The sequence below is a fragment of the Cuculus canorus genome, chromosome 3, assembly GCF_017976375.1.
Source record: "Cuculus canorus isolate bCucCan1 chromosome 3, bCucCan1.pri, whole genome shotgun sequence".
Lineage (NCBI taxonomy): Eukaryota > Metazoa > Chordata > Aves > Cuculiformes > Cuculidae > Cuculus > Cuculus canorus.
Window position 1 is genome coordinate 92,472,600 of NC_071403.1, and position 14,371 is coordinate 92,486,970.

General features: G+C 36.6%; 1 protein-coding gene across 3 annotated transcripts in view; it reads left to right on the forward strand.

The window, feature by feature from the left end:
* Window positions 1-14,371, forward strand: part of GPATCH2 (G-patch domain containing 2) — a 129,296-nt gene that overhangs the window by 33,083 nt on the left and 81,842 nt on the right. The gene's annotated exons all lie outside the window — the stretch shown is intronic.

Sequence of the window (14,371 nt, forward strand, 5' to 3'; positions counted from 1 at the left end):
CTATACGGAAAACTGGCACTTTAGATATCTAATAAAAGTACTCTGTCTGTCTGTAGAAGTCTTTAAATTGTGATCTTCTAGATTTGTTTTGAGATACACAATTCGTATACAGATGCACTAATTTGGTTTGTTTGCTAGCTCTGTTCTAGCTTTACTTTATGTAATATCTTATAAAAACTATTTCATGTCTGAAAAGTGATCAATACCATTTCCAGGTCATCTTTCAAATCACTCTGTAAGTCAAAGACAGACAATTAAAATTATTTAATCTTTCTTGATTCATAACAAAAGTGGAAATACAAACTGCAACTTAAAATGTTGGGTTTTTTTCTATATACAGTCTGAGTTCATACAGCTTGTACCCAGAATAAGAGGCAGCTGTAAAAATAGTGAATTAAACTGTATCTTCAGTGTCCTTTCCAGCAATTTTTCATGGACATGCATCTATCAAATAACCTCAAAATACAGTACAGAAAATAAAGTAGCAAACACACATGATGCATTGTGTTGAAATTGACTTGCCAAAAAAAAAATTCTGCTGCTTTTGTAATATGAGATGTAAGACATGAATGAAGAGGTACTCATTTGCTATTCTGTTTGATTGCTGTGTCTTTAGTTTGTCAGATATAAAGACAATGTTCTATAGCTCGTTAAAAATAACTATGAGGAGGCAAAGTGAGGTGAACCGCAGTTGTTGTAGCCTAACTCATCTGTGACTTAGCTGGAAAATTATGTTTGCTGCCATTTAGTTTCTTGAAATAATGAAGTTAAACGTGCACATTGAGAGCATAGTTTTGAGGAAGGAAGAAAGTACTCAAAACTCAGGGACTACTTCTTCTGATAGTTACCACATGGTATTTACAGCAAGTAAAAATGTAACTGAATGCAGAAGAGATCCTTTTCTTTATGGAACTGTAGGCTTTGTATAATGTATTTCTGAAAGATTTTAAAATTGAATGAGTTGCAGAAGTGAATATTTTGTTAAACATGTTTATCCAATATCAGAGACCGCAATGCTGACTTTAAATAAATGGTAATAAACAATCCTGAAATGGGAAAGTGACTTCCAGAAGGTAATCAGTAAATCAATAATGCTGTGGGTTGTGAGGTGTGTCACAGGAAAATTCGAAACTTTTGTGTTTAGTGGTCTCTTGATGATGTGGAAAGCCCTACAAATAATGTTGGTAAAACTGTTTCAAAAGCATAGTGATCTTTGTTTTGTGTGTACTTCAACCATTTGTCCAATTACTGAATTATATATTGTATACCAGGATAAAGAAGACAACAAGAAAAAGTTTGTTGACATCTGCACTTCCAGATGCAGCGGTTTGAGACTGTTGGTCCTTGCCTTTTAGTTACTGTCCTTTCAGTAGCTGCTTTTTTAGTTTCTTTTCCAAGTGAAGCATAAACTATTACACCTGATCATGTGAACCCTTTCAGTCCAACAGTTTTGATAACTGTTCAGAAATCCGTTCCACTCTGACCCTTGCAATTTGATTGAGCAAACTCTTACTTCCTTCTGATGATCTAATTTTTTTAATTTGTTTTTCCTTATCTCACTATTAACTTTAGATAGTCCTTCATTTGACAGGTGCTTTTCAAACTCTGCATTCACAAGTATGAGAATGACTTTCTTATTCTGTTGTTTCTCAGCCTTGAATTGGCACTCCTGCAGATTATGGTCTTAACGGTCCCGGAAAAGGGTTTCTTACTGCTAGCTGATGGGCAAACTCTGCAATTGTCCTGCTATAGATGTTTATTTTTTTAAAAACACTTGTGAAATTTACTTTAAAAGAGCATTGGATAAAATGTGCCCTATTTCCGCTTCTCCTTAGGCCCCTTTCTGTTGGATTGCTTAGTTCTAGAAGACTTTTTTTACAAATACCTATGCAGATAGATACAGCAAATTTACAGTAGATTGCATTTTTATTCTCTGCAGAATATAGTCAAACTGCAGAAAGAAATCCTTTTCCTGCTTTATATTATGCTGCTGTACTTTGACAAAGAAAGCATGCATATGGTGATTGAGATGTTGTTGACCTAATGCTTTCTCTCTTTTTTTTTTTGTTCTTTTGTGGTTTTTAAAAATCTGGAATCTAGTTGTTGATGTAGGTCTAAACCAATTTAAGACAATTTGCAATACCTAGCATAACTTTTAAGAACATTGCCAGTTAGAAGTTACCTTAAGGCAGCTTTCCGTGCAGTAAAATACAGCATTTGAGCAAAAGATTGGAAATGACTGTATAAAAACAAGAGGGAGAATGCATAAACAAAAGCTAGCGCTTCACTCTTAAGTTAGGCATAAATATTTTTAAATATATTGTTATCCCTTGCTCAGTAGAATAGAAAACTTAACTATATTTTGCCAGATTATTGAGAATAAACTATGTAATAGTCATACCATATGTAATATTTTAAAACTCTGAAGGATTTATTAAAATTTTCTTTGTACACAAACATATCTTTACCAAATGAATTCCCCTATGTCAGTAATGTGTGTGCATATTTTCTTTTAAGGTTTAATGTGATTTTCTGTTTTGTTTTGTTTCAGGTAAACAACTTCATTTACATAGGATGTTTTACTTAATCTTACATTAAATGTTATTAGAATGTGGAAAATGTTTTAAAAATATTTGAGAGTTGATGGATTAGTACTCTTCAAAGAGAAACAAAACACTAAATATTTCTAATCCTGCATTATTTACCGCATGGGTGGTTAAATGCTACTTTAAGCCCCATAAAATTAAAAGGGAGAAATCTGCCAACTGTAGCAGGAATTGGATTTAGGAAGAGTGGTACAGAGCCAAAATATTGCTACAGAATTAAATGTCAAAAATCTTCTTTAATAGTAGATATATAGTTCACAGTGCCTGGTTATGATTAATACATTTAATCTAAATCACTGAAAGTTGCTCTCTCCTTTTCCATAAAATACAATAGGACACAAATCAGTTTTACTGTAGGTGGATAACAATTGGAAAATAATGCATCTTCCCGCCCAATAAATTGTCAGTTATATCTTTTAACTAAAATCGATTCATCTTTCCAAAATTTATTACAATTTCTAATAATAAATCTTTTCAAATGTTTATTCATTTGCTTTTTTATACATTTGTGCCACTTTTGCTATGGTCTAATGTTTTTTCTTTTGATTCATTGTAAATTAGAAAATCTATTTTGAGTCAATTTTCTAGTTAAGAAGTTAAAATCTATAACCTAGCCATTTTTTCATAATCTCCTTTGCACATTTTAATACCCTTGAACTTAGATACAATCCAGTAAATTCTGATCAGAAGGTGATTAAAAGACTTTGCTGTGCAGCTTCTTGACTGAGAGCCAGATTCATAAAACAAGTGCTTATGAGATTGTTAGCTGGTTTTCTCCAGCACATCTCTCTGATTCAAAGAGGAAGACTGGAACAATTATAGCGAATGAACAGGTACATAGGTTTTGGGCAGAGTTTTAGTAAGGAAAATCAGAATTGTGCTTTTGAATTAGAATCCAGCTGTGACCGTACAGGGTATGATAGAAGCCTCCTTTTGTTGTCCCTTTATGACAGCAAGACAATGATAGTACTGGAGAGAACTGAAGTACATTATATGTTTCCCGTTATTTGTTGTGTCTGTCATTATCCAATGTTAATGTCTTCATGTGTGTTCATCTGCCATTTCACATTCTTAAAGTAACACATTTTTAAGAAGGAAATATTTTTAAAGAAATTTTTCATCTCCTTAATGATTGATCTGTTAATCTGTGTTGTGAAATTGTGTTCACTGTTCAGTAGTTTCATGCTCTGTATATGATAGAATTTGTCAGAGAAGGATAGTCTTAGTTTTTTTAAAATGTATCAATAAGCATATTTCCTGTTCTGATCCAGTTATACAAGGTAATCTTTTAGTCAGTTTTCTGACAAGAATTATGTATGAAAAGCTTAATCTAGTACGTTGTTATATCAAATTTCTTAATGCACAAATCTGTTTTGTTGATACTATAAATGTCAATGTTGGCATAGAGGGAGAGGGTTAGAAAATGTTTCAAACATAACTATGAAGAAAATTACATTCATAATTTGAACTATCTATACAGTATCACTTACTGGTAAATTTGTGTAGCTGAAAGCATCTTGGTTTTAAAGTGATTGATTTCAGAGTTAAAAAAATCATTTATGTGGATAGATTGGAATTCATTAATTTTACTAATTACATAGTGAAGAAAACAGATGTTTTCCTAGACAAAGATCAGGCTTTAATTACAGGTCTTACCTGCTTATCTAAAAATAGTGTCAATATGTTCATGTATCTCTTTCAAAGTTAATTTCTTATTTTTATGTGGAAGTACAGTTCTGTTACACATTTGTTAAGCCTTACTCTAATTGTGTACAAATACAAATCTGATACTTAGGGTATTGAGGGGGTGCGTATGTCATAATGCATGTATTTAGGAAGTTCTTCAAGGGTAGGTTGGATAATGATTGCCTCTTTAAAATGTCAAGATCGGCACTACTCAGTTCTACTCTTCTTCCAGTTACAGTAGTGTGTGTTACAAAAATAGTCAAAAGCACTTGCAACAAAGCTGAGTTTCCAACGATTATATAAATCTGTCTAGGGTCCCTGTAGGATTTTTTTTCTGAGGTATGTACTCTGTAGGACTGCAGCCTAGATGAAAAAGGTTCTTCCCCTAATTCTATGGTAGCTTACTCTAGCAGAGGTATTATGTATGTTCATTGTGTCCTTTAGCAAATTTTTATAAGCATGTTTGCTGTTTTAATTGCTTTAAGTATGCATTTGTCACTGCAATGGAGCAGGGGAGGTCACCTGACTAGTACTAATAATTGGCAAGATCCAGAAAGAAATTACCTTTGAAAGGAGCATTTGCAACCAATAGCCTGAGAATGTGTGATCTGTAGAAAGAGTAACTTTGTTTTTGTCACATTCTTCTGTGCTTGGAAGAAGTGCATAAGAGGAAAAGAAGCTAGCAAGGCACCAGTAAGCTTAGCTGGTATGATGACTCTTTAATGGAGTAAACTGATGCAAAAAATTTAAATTAATTGGGGGAAGTAACAATTATATTAGAAAAATTTTATCATTTCAACTTTGTGTAAAATCTTTATAACTTCAAAACATAACTTTCTCAGCTCATTTTTTTATACTGTTCTTGCTCAGACTTTACTGTTTGCTATAATTCTTTATTTCAGAAAGTGCCTGTTTTGCGCGGAAGAGAATTCTCGTATCTTTTCAGTGCAAATGTGTTTTCCTCAGGATCACAAGTATCCTATAGTGAACATAATTTCTCCAAAAATAAAAGTTGAGATGTTTGTTCAGTAAAGCAAGGCAAGATGACAAAACATCAGCAGAGCCAGTATGACCCCTTAGTAGTAAACTCCAGTGATTATTTGGATCATAGAATCATAGAATCACCAGGTTGGAAAGGACCCACTGGATCATCGAGTCCAACCATTCCTAACACCCCCTAAACCATGTCCCTAAGCACTTCATCCACCCGTTCCTTAAACACCTCCAGGGAAGGTGACTCGACCACCTCCCTGGGCAGCCTGTTCCAGTGCCCGATGACTCTTTCTGTGAAGAATTTTTTTCTAATATCCAACCTGAACCTCCCCTGGCGGAGCTTGAGGCCGTTCCCCCTTGTCCTGTCCTCAGTCACTTGGGAGAAGAGGCCGGCTCCCTCCACTCCACAACCTCCTTTCAGGTAGTTGTAGAGAGTAATAAGGTCTCCGCTCATCCTCCTCTTCTCCAGGCTAAACAACCCCAGCTCTCTCAGCCGCTCCTCATAAGACTTGTTCTCCAGCCCCTCACCAGCTTCATTGCTCTTCTCTGGACACGCTCCAGAGTCTCAACATCCTTCTTGTGGTGAGGGGTCCAGAACTGAACACAGTACTCAAGGTGCGGTCTCACCAGTGCCGAGTACAGAGGGAGAATAACCTCCCTGGACCTGCTGGTGACCCCGTTTCTGATACAAGCCAAGATGCCATTGGCCTTCTTGGCCACCTGGGTTCACTGCTGGCTCATGTTCAGTTTGCTGTCAACCATTACCCCCAGGTCTTTCTCCTCTGTACAGCTCTCCAGCCACTCTTCCCCCAGTCTCTAGCACTGCATAGGGTTGTTGTGCCCCAAGTGCAGGACCCAGCATTTGGCCTTGTTGAACCTCATGCCATTGGCCTCAGCCCAGCAGTCCAGCCTGTTCAGATCCCTTTGCAGAGTCTCCCTACCCTCCAGCAGATCCACACTTCCACCCAGCTTAGTGTCATCTGCAAACTTGCTGAGGGTGCACTCAATGCCTTCATCCAGGTCATTGATAAAGACATTGAACAGGGCTGGACCCGGTACTGAGCCCTGAGGAACCCTACTTGTGACTGGCCTCCAGCTGGAGTTAACTCCATTGACCACCACTCTCTGGGCCCGGCCATCCAACCAGTTTTCAAGCCAGGAGAGTGTGCGCCCATCCAGGCCAGAGGCTGACAGTTTCTGAAGCAGAATGCTGTGAGAAACTGTGTCAAAGGCTTTACTGAAGTCCAAGAAGACTACATCCACAGCCTTTCCCCCATCCAGTAGTGGAGTCATTTTGTCATAGAAGGCGATCAGGTTAGTTTGGCAAGATCTGCGTTTTGTAAACCCATGTTGACTGGGCCTGATCACCCGGTTCTCTTGCATGTGCTTCATGATAGCACTCAAGATTACCTGTTCTATGACTTCCCCCGGCACTGAGGTCAGACTGACAGGCCTCTAGTTCCCCGGATCCTCCCTGCAACCCTTCTTGTATATGGGCACATTAGCCAGCCTCCAGTCTAGTGGAACTTCCCCAGTCAGCCAGGACTGCTGGAAGATGATGGAAAGGGGGTTGGAAAGGACATATAATGTTCCATTATATATTTTTTTTCTTTCAGATGTAATGGGGTGGGGAAAGGTACTTTCTAAAAAGCAGTCTGCTTGGGTGTATTTTCAAGGTTTTCGTGAGGGGTGATAGTTTTGGGGTTTTTTTCTGTAGAGGAAGATTTGTACACACTTTGCTTACTTCAGGGGAGTTATTAACTGCAGATGGGACAATCAGAGTTGTTGAGCATTCTTAAAGTGCAGCAGACCTGAAGTCCCACATTAACACAGAAGGCTTCAATGTGACTACCTGATTTTAGTTGTGGTGATGTATTGAGAGGTTGTAGGGCCTTGGAGATGTAGATCCTAAATAATTTAGTGGCTTTTTTTATGCTAAGTTAATAGATATAAAGGTATTATATTGTGTTACATTGCTTTTATTATATCTGTAGTCTCCCAGTTTACCATGTAGTGATGATGAGTATGGAAAATATTTGAATTTCAAAGACAGCTTTCACTAGAACGCTAGCAAAATTATCCAAAATTGTTGCAGGCTGTTGATGTACTCTGCTACTGGTATTTTGAGAGAAGATGGTGACCTTCCAGTCAATGTTGTAGTTTATGTTGAAAAATTCTGCATTTCTTTGGGTGTTTCTTCTGCAGTCCTCCTAATAAATTAGTAAGGCAAAGAAACTTAATCTCAAAATAATTGAAATGAGAACACTGTACTTTGAAGGGTGTGTTTGAATCAATAGCTCTCAGTGCTCATAGTGGCTATCTATTTTGATGGAATACTAAATGATGTAATTATGCCATTCAATTTTCAGTTATTGCTATGAAGATCAACTGTAGAATTATTATTCTTGAAAGGAGATTAATTCTTGCCTCCTGTGCATAGAAGTGTTTAGGAAACAGATGAATGTTTAGACACTTTGCTTTGAAAGGTAAATAATATCCTTGAGGTATTGTCCACTGTGCTGTTTGTGCCTTTCAAAGTGTGTTACCACATGCAACTGTTTTCTCATGCCTTTAGAAGAAAATAAACAGAAAACTGCCTGGAGACTCAGGTACACCTGGTATCTCCTTTATTGTACAGTTTTGCTGGGGAGGCTGAAAGTGACCAGCAGTGCTGTGAGTGTACACGTAGCCCAGAGGTATCAAATCGCTTTGACTTGTACAAAATAGATTATTCTGGTCAGGTAACAGAGCTGGTTGGCTGTTGAGAGAACTAATCAAAGCAGATACAAACCCATGTATAATACTGGTTATTAGAAACTCTGTTGGCATCAAACTAATTAAATGTAAACACCTAAAGCATTCATTTCTTTCTTTATCAAAATATCAAACTGGTGAAGTGCCCACAGCTGGGGAGAGGTGGGACTTTTTCACCTCACTTAACCTTTCTAATATAACTAAGAGGATTTGTCTTGGCAGCCCCCTCTCCAAGGGGAGATCATTGAAACCATTAATGATCTGTCCTTTGGCAAAATGCCTAGCACCAGTTCTCTCTGAGCAGACTTTTTAAAGCTTCGTGTGCTTTCCTTAACTCACATCTGACTCTCAGCATTCTGAGGAAGCTGGAGGTCCCTGTCTAGGTTAGTACATCGTTCTTGATGTTTATGAGGCTACGTGCATTCTGTAGATCAGTCTTTTTGATTTGCATGTCCAGTGTTGTTTAGTATCATCTAGATGTTTGGCCTGACAAAAAAGTATTGCTTGTTATTGCTTGAGCAGCAGCACCTATGCGCTTAAGAACTTGTCTCAGAAGAACAATTTGGAAGGTTGGCAAATCCCAGACACTTCAAGTCTTCTCTTGCAAAAGTGATAATTGAGAACTAGACTCTCATTAATTCTGCATCAAGCATTTCCTGAGAGTTCGGCAGGATCTTGCATCCTGTGCAGTCATGGCTGATTTGACAGTGGTCAAATAAAAGAGGTTAGATAGGCAGGTTTCTTTTGGCAGGTATTAGTGTGAGTTGTTGTCATATACAGCAGGATAGTAGGTTGTGGAGAACCCTGTTGAGGCTGTCCTGTTGTTTTACTGTGTGCTTTGTTTTAATTTGTCTAACCTCTTCCAAGTGAAGCACGTTGACCTAAGAACTATGAATTAACTTGTCATCTTCATGATTTCTCTTGTGAAGTGATGTCCTGGCCAGATATTAATCAGAGAATCATAGAATGGTTTGAGTTGGAGGGGACCTTAATGATTATCCAATTCCAACCTCCCTGCCATGGGCAGGAACACCTTCCACTGGATCAGGTTGCTTATCCAACCTGGTCTTGAACATTTCCAGGAATGGGGCATCCATGACTTCTCTGGGCAACCTGTTCCAGTGCTACACAGCCCTCACAGTAAAAAAATATCTAATATCTAATCTAATTCGACCCTTTTTCAGCTTAAAACCATTACCCCTCGTGCTGTCTCTACAGTCCCCTGATAAGAGCCCCTCTTCATTTTTCCTGTAGGCCCTCTTTAAGTACTGGAAGACTGCTATCAAGTCCTTGATCACCTCCTAACCAGGTCACCCTGCACCCCTGTCTCTGGCTGCCAAAACCCTGCTATCTCTGCCCAATAAAGAGTAGATAGTCTTGGTTTGGTTTTGCATATGTAGATATTTACAGCAGTACAAGGAGAAACTGGAGAAAATGAAGGAGGGGAAGAGTTACATTAAAAAATGTTACTATTTTAAAATTTTTTTATTACTAAGGTTAGTTGCGGAAATTATTTGCTTCAATAAAATGCCTTGGGGAAGGTAAGATTAGAACTGAAAACTGAATACATAACTGGTAAAAAACCTCTCTTGTGCCTGGCTAACATGTATATGTAATGTATATCGCTCGCCTATACTAATCGCACTTTAAAAAGGAATGCATGTTACGTCTATGGTACCGGTTTGCTTCCTAACAAGGAGAAAGTAAATGAATTTCCAAGTACAGCAGTTAGCTTTTCAAAAAGCTGTGATTTCTCTTCAGAAAACGCTATAGCTTTAGTAAATATAAGTATACCTTATATGATTGTATGCTATATAATTTTCAATATTTTAACTATATTCATGTAATCTCAAGTTTTACAGAGGAGAAAGTAAGTCTCTTTTAAGACTGTAATCCAGATTCATACAGGCCAAATTTCATCCATTTAATACAGTCTGAGCCTAGTATTGTCTATTAATTAGGTACCTGTGAGCAATAAAAACTAATAACATCTTAGGAACATAAACTTTGGTGGGGTTTGCACTCTGTCACAATCAGGATTTACACGTCTGTTGGTTTTCATATTTCTCTGTCTAATAGCTAATAATACCCTCCCTTCCATTTGATAGGAATACAAGGAAAAAATACATAGCAAGTTGTAAGAATATGTGTAGGGTATGGATTATGAACATGGAATCTTGTAGCCTTGTAAAATTTATTTTAACTGGTTTTGTTAATTTATTATAATATGGGACCAACTTCTCCATACTGACTGAATGGACAGCAATAAGCACTAGTGAGGTTCTTGATGCAATATGTCTGCTTTTAAGTTGTTGTTTTGTGGTAGTTTGTGAATTTACTGAAAAGGATTCAAGTAGCATCTTGGAAAAGAGTGATATTGGAATACTGTCAGAAGAACCTTCAAATTGAATTACAGCTTTAATATTCAAACCGGGGCATATATTGTTATTTGTAGTATATGTAAAATGACTTTTATAGATTAAATTTAAAATCAGTGACGCAGAATAGGGTTTATAGTGCATAGGCTTTAAGAAGAGCAAGGAAAGATCTTTGTAGAGCATGTAGCAGAAAGATGCATATTTATTAAATAAAGGAATTTTAAAATGTGGGTATGGTAAAAGAAAAGGTTGCTCTTGCTGATATGTTATTCAGATGATAGTCTTGCCAAAACCAAATGCAAAGTGTTGCTCTGTGCTTAAGTGTTTTATTAAATATTATTTAGATTTGCTGAAAACAATTTAAATAATAAAATATTTTATCTTCTAAATCAGTAAAGAACAGCTTTGACAAATCTTAGTGCTCAAGGCTTTCATTTCTAAGAGTCTGATTCTTTGTGCTCCTCTGTCAGTATCACCTGTGTTTCTAGCGAGATGCTGTGCTTTCCTCCCGTCCTTGGCATTCTGTCTGAATTGTCAGACTTGGCCAGTTAGGCCTCTTTCTACCCTGGTTCAGATGTATGAATTCCTGAAACAACAGAAAATCACAGAATCACACAGAATCACAGAATCACCAGGTTGGAAAGGACCCACTGGATCATCGAGTCCAACCATTCCTAATCTGTGTAGTGTTCCTTAGGGCTCAGTGTAAATATACATGTTAAGAGGCAAGTGTTCAGAAACACAGTGCGTAAAGTCCCAGCTTGCTGATGGCAGCCTCCAGCATCCTCTGTTGCCTATCATGTAACCCATTGCAGAGAGGCACACGTTACGTGACCTTAGACCATTAAGCTTCATATACTTGATAAGAATGTTAACAGTTCTGTATTGTCCATATATGAGCTAAAAATGTGTTGCTCAATTGTCTTGTTTAAGACAGAAAATAAACCAGAAAGCCCTTCTGTCTTGCATCAGTCCTGTGTAGGACTATCACTTATTAGCACCACAGAGGCAGATCTGGAAGAGAAAACAGACGGAAGGCCATCTGCCATATTGTCATATATATTGTTTCCTGGACTTTCATGTCCCACAAACTTTCCATGACATTTTCTCTTTGGAAATTTTTGTTAGTATTTCTTACAATCATCATTTTGTTCTTTGCATTGTTTGTACTGGATTTAGTAGTAATTTTAATATATCTGTTTATCACAGCAAGCCTAGTGCAAAGCTGAGTACATATTGCCATTAAAGAGTAGTAACAGCAGAGGCTGAGAAGCAAGAACAGACCCTGCTTCGCAATGCATCAGTCTGCACTCATCAAACACAATACCTTAGCTGCTTAGGATCATTGTGAGCTCTGGATTTCCAGAGATGGATTAAATACAATCATCCCAGCAGAAGGAATCTACATGGATAGCAGGAGATGGAGTATTGTAACCAGCGACCTTATTCCATTAAAAATGGAAAATTTGTAAGACTTTGGTAAAAATTCTTGGCATCTTACCAGGAAAAGTCATATTTTCTTCCACTACACAAAGTACAGCAAAAACTTTATTAAAGATGGGTGTATAGACTGAGAGAGAAAGCTGGTTTGGAAGATAGAAGCCAGATAATCGGGAAGATGGCGCATTTGCTTCAACTTACTTTTGATATTTTACATTTTTCAAGTGACAAGAATGTGATAAATTCTCTTAATTACTTAATGTTCTCTTCAACATAAAATGTCGCATAAGAAACCTTTTTAAAGAGCAATTGTGATATATTAAATGCACCTCTCACCATCATCTAAAAGCATACCAGATCAGATTGCTGTCTGAAATACTATGACTTGATAATTTGAATAGTATATTTTGGGATTTACATGTTCCAGTAGAGTTTAGAAGCAGTTCTTAAAAATGCCTTTTTATTTTATTATTGACAACCATTTTCCAGGAGGTGTTTCTGAGTTTACATATTTAGATATTAGCTCTAGACAGGGGTTACCTATTAGAAATGAACATTTTAGTTGGCAGTGTTTACAGGAAACAGAGATGAAGAGAGTAATGTTTTCTCCCTCTTGATAAGATCCCAGTTGCTGAAATCCATTTTGAATGTTATAGTACTGGCTCTTGTTTCTATGTTCTCTTATTGTACTTAGTAGTAAAATAATAATCAGTCTTTTAGCGCTTATTAGGAATTTAGCATAGCATCATAGTGAATGAACAGTTGGACTTATTAGCACTAATTTGTTATGATCAAAGTTATAGTCCAATTTCAAATTACTACAAACTTGGTGAATTCATTTGCAGAAACAGCAGAAACTTTGATTATATGCTAGGGGATATCAAATAGGGCAAACACAAAGAAGAGCAGTAGCACTGCCAAGAAAGATTTTAGTCTGTGCAAGTCGTAATGAAGGTGACATCATTGTTCCTAAAATAAGTAATTATAACTTCATAAATTTAAGATAAATATTTTCATTGCTGAAATAACCTCTACAGTTTTTTTTCTTTTTTTTTTAAGAATGGGTTATCTCCCTTATCACAGTTACCCTTCAGTAATAAACAAAACAAAATAACTATTATGGAATATATTAAGTAACACTCCTTTACACTTGAGATCCTTTTTAAGACTGTCCCAGCTTGCCTGCTCCTTCACCTCGAAGAATTACTCCTCCAATACATAGTTATCAGATTCCTCCCTCGTCCCCTTTTGTTAATGATTTCCTCGATTTGCTTAGAGTATATTTTGCTGACTTGAAAAGAGACTCAAATTTTATCATAGTGTGTTTTTTTAGTAAAAAAAAAACCTTTTTTTTCTCTGTACAGCGTACTTTAGTCCATGTTAAAATGCAATTGAGATTTTAGATTTGTATGTTTCTACAGAAAGTTTATTAAACTTACTACATCTAAGAGACTGAAACTAGGAAACGTAGCAAGGTAGTTTTGAAGTAGCATGGAGAGAATGGGGAGGGGCAGTATTATGCCATAAGAAAGGAATGAGGAGCCTTAACTTACATTTGAGAACTTCAGAGCTCCTTTTTCCTCTTTCTTATCTCCTTCTGACATTCATTTTACTGAAAACTACCTGGATATGGGCTTTATAATAGTAGCACATATGTGGAGCAGATTGCAAAACAGACAAACTCTGAGAGTTTTTATAACTTTCCCATACTTTCCTTTATTCCATTAGGTAAATTCAAGCCAATGGGAATAGATTTCATTTCAACATGTTTCTATTTTTAGCTAGTATATTTTTCAGAAAGTTTCTTTTTTTGTTGCATTCCTTGCATCTCACCTTAGCATACTATCTTGTCTTATCTTGTCAAAAATACCCAGCAAGCAAACCCCTGTGATTCGTATGTGCTAAGTGCATAGATTTACTGCTGCAGTTTGAACATTTTTAAATTAAAATATATCGCTTGTTCCAAATGTATTGATTTACGCATCTCTCTGTCAATATTAAGTAGAACAACTTTTCCAATAAGTTAAAAAAGATCTCGCAAGGCAGGTTACATTTAGTGGATTGGTTTAAGTTTGTATTTCTGCGTGTTATTTGTTTGTGTGTTCTTGCTCTTTTGCCCTTTGTTCTCAGTCACTGTTATAAGTATTTTTAATATCTCCTGAGAAAAGATGCAGCCATTTGCACTGTGAATCTATACTACATTGCAGTCATTCAAATATGACCCTTTTTAAGATTTCTTTGAGGTTTGAACTCCTGGTAAATGCTTAAATATGGAAGTTCTACTGAAGGTTTGGTTTTTTAATACCTAAGAAGTCTTAATGGGCTTCAGAGCTCTTAAGATTAATGGTAATGTAGTAGTAATGAATTCTCAAAATGACTGCTTTTGCTTTAAGTGCTCAAGTAAAATTTTATAGTTCTGTCCCTTTTTAGAGATAGCAGTATGATTCTCTTTTGTCCACTTCTTGTCATCAGCCAGCTGCTTGTGCAACAGTCACTTGTTTTTACAATACATGT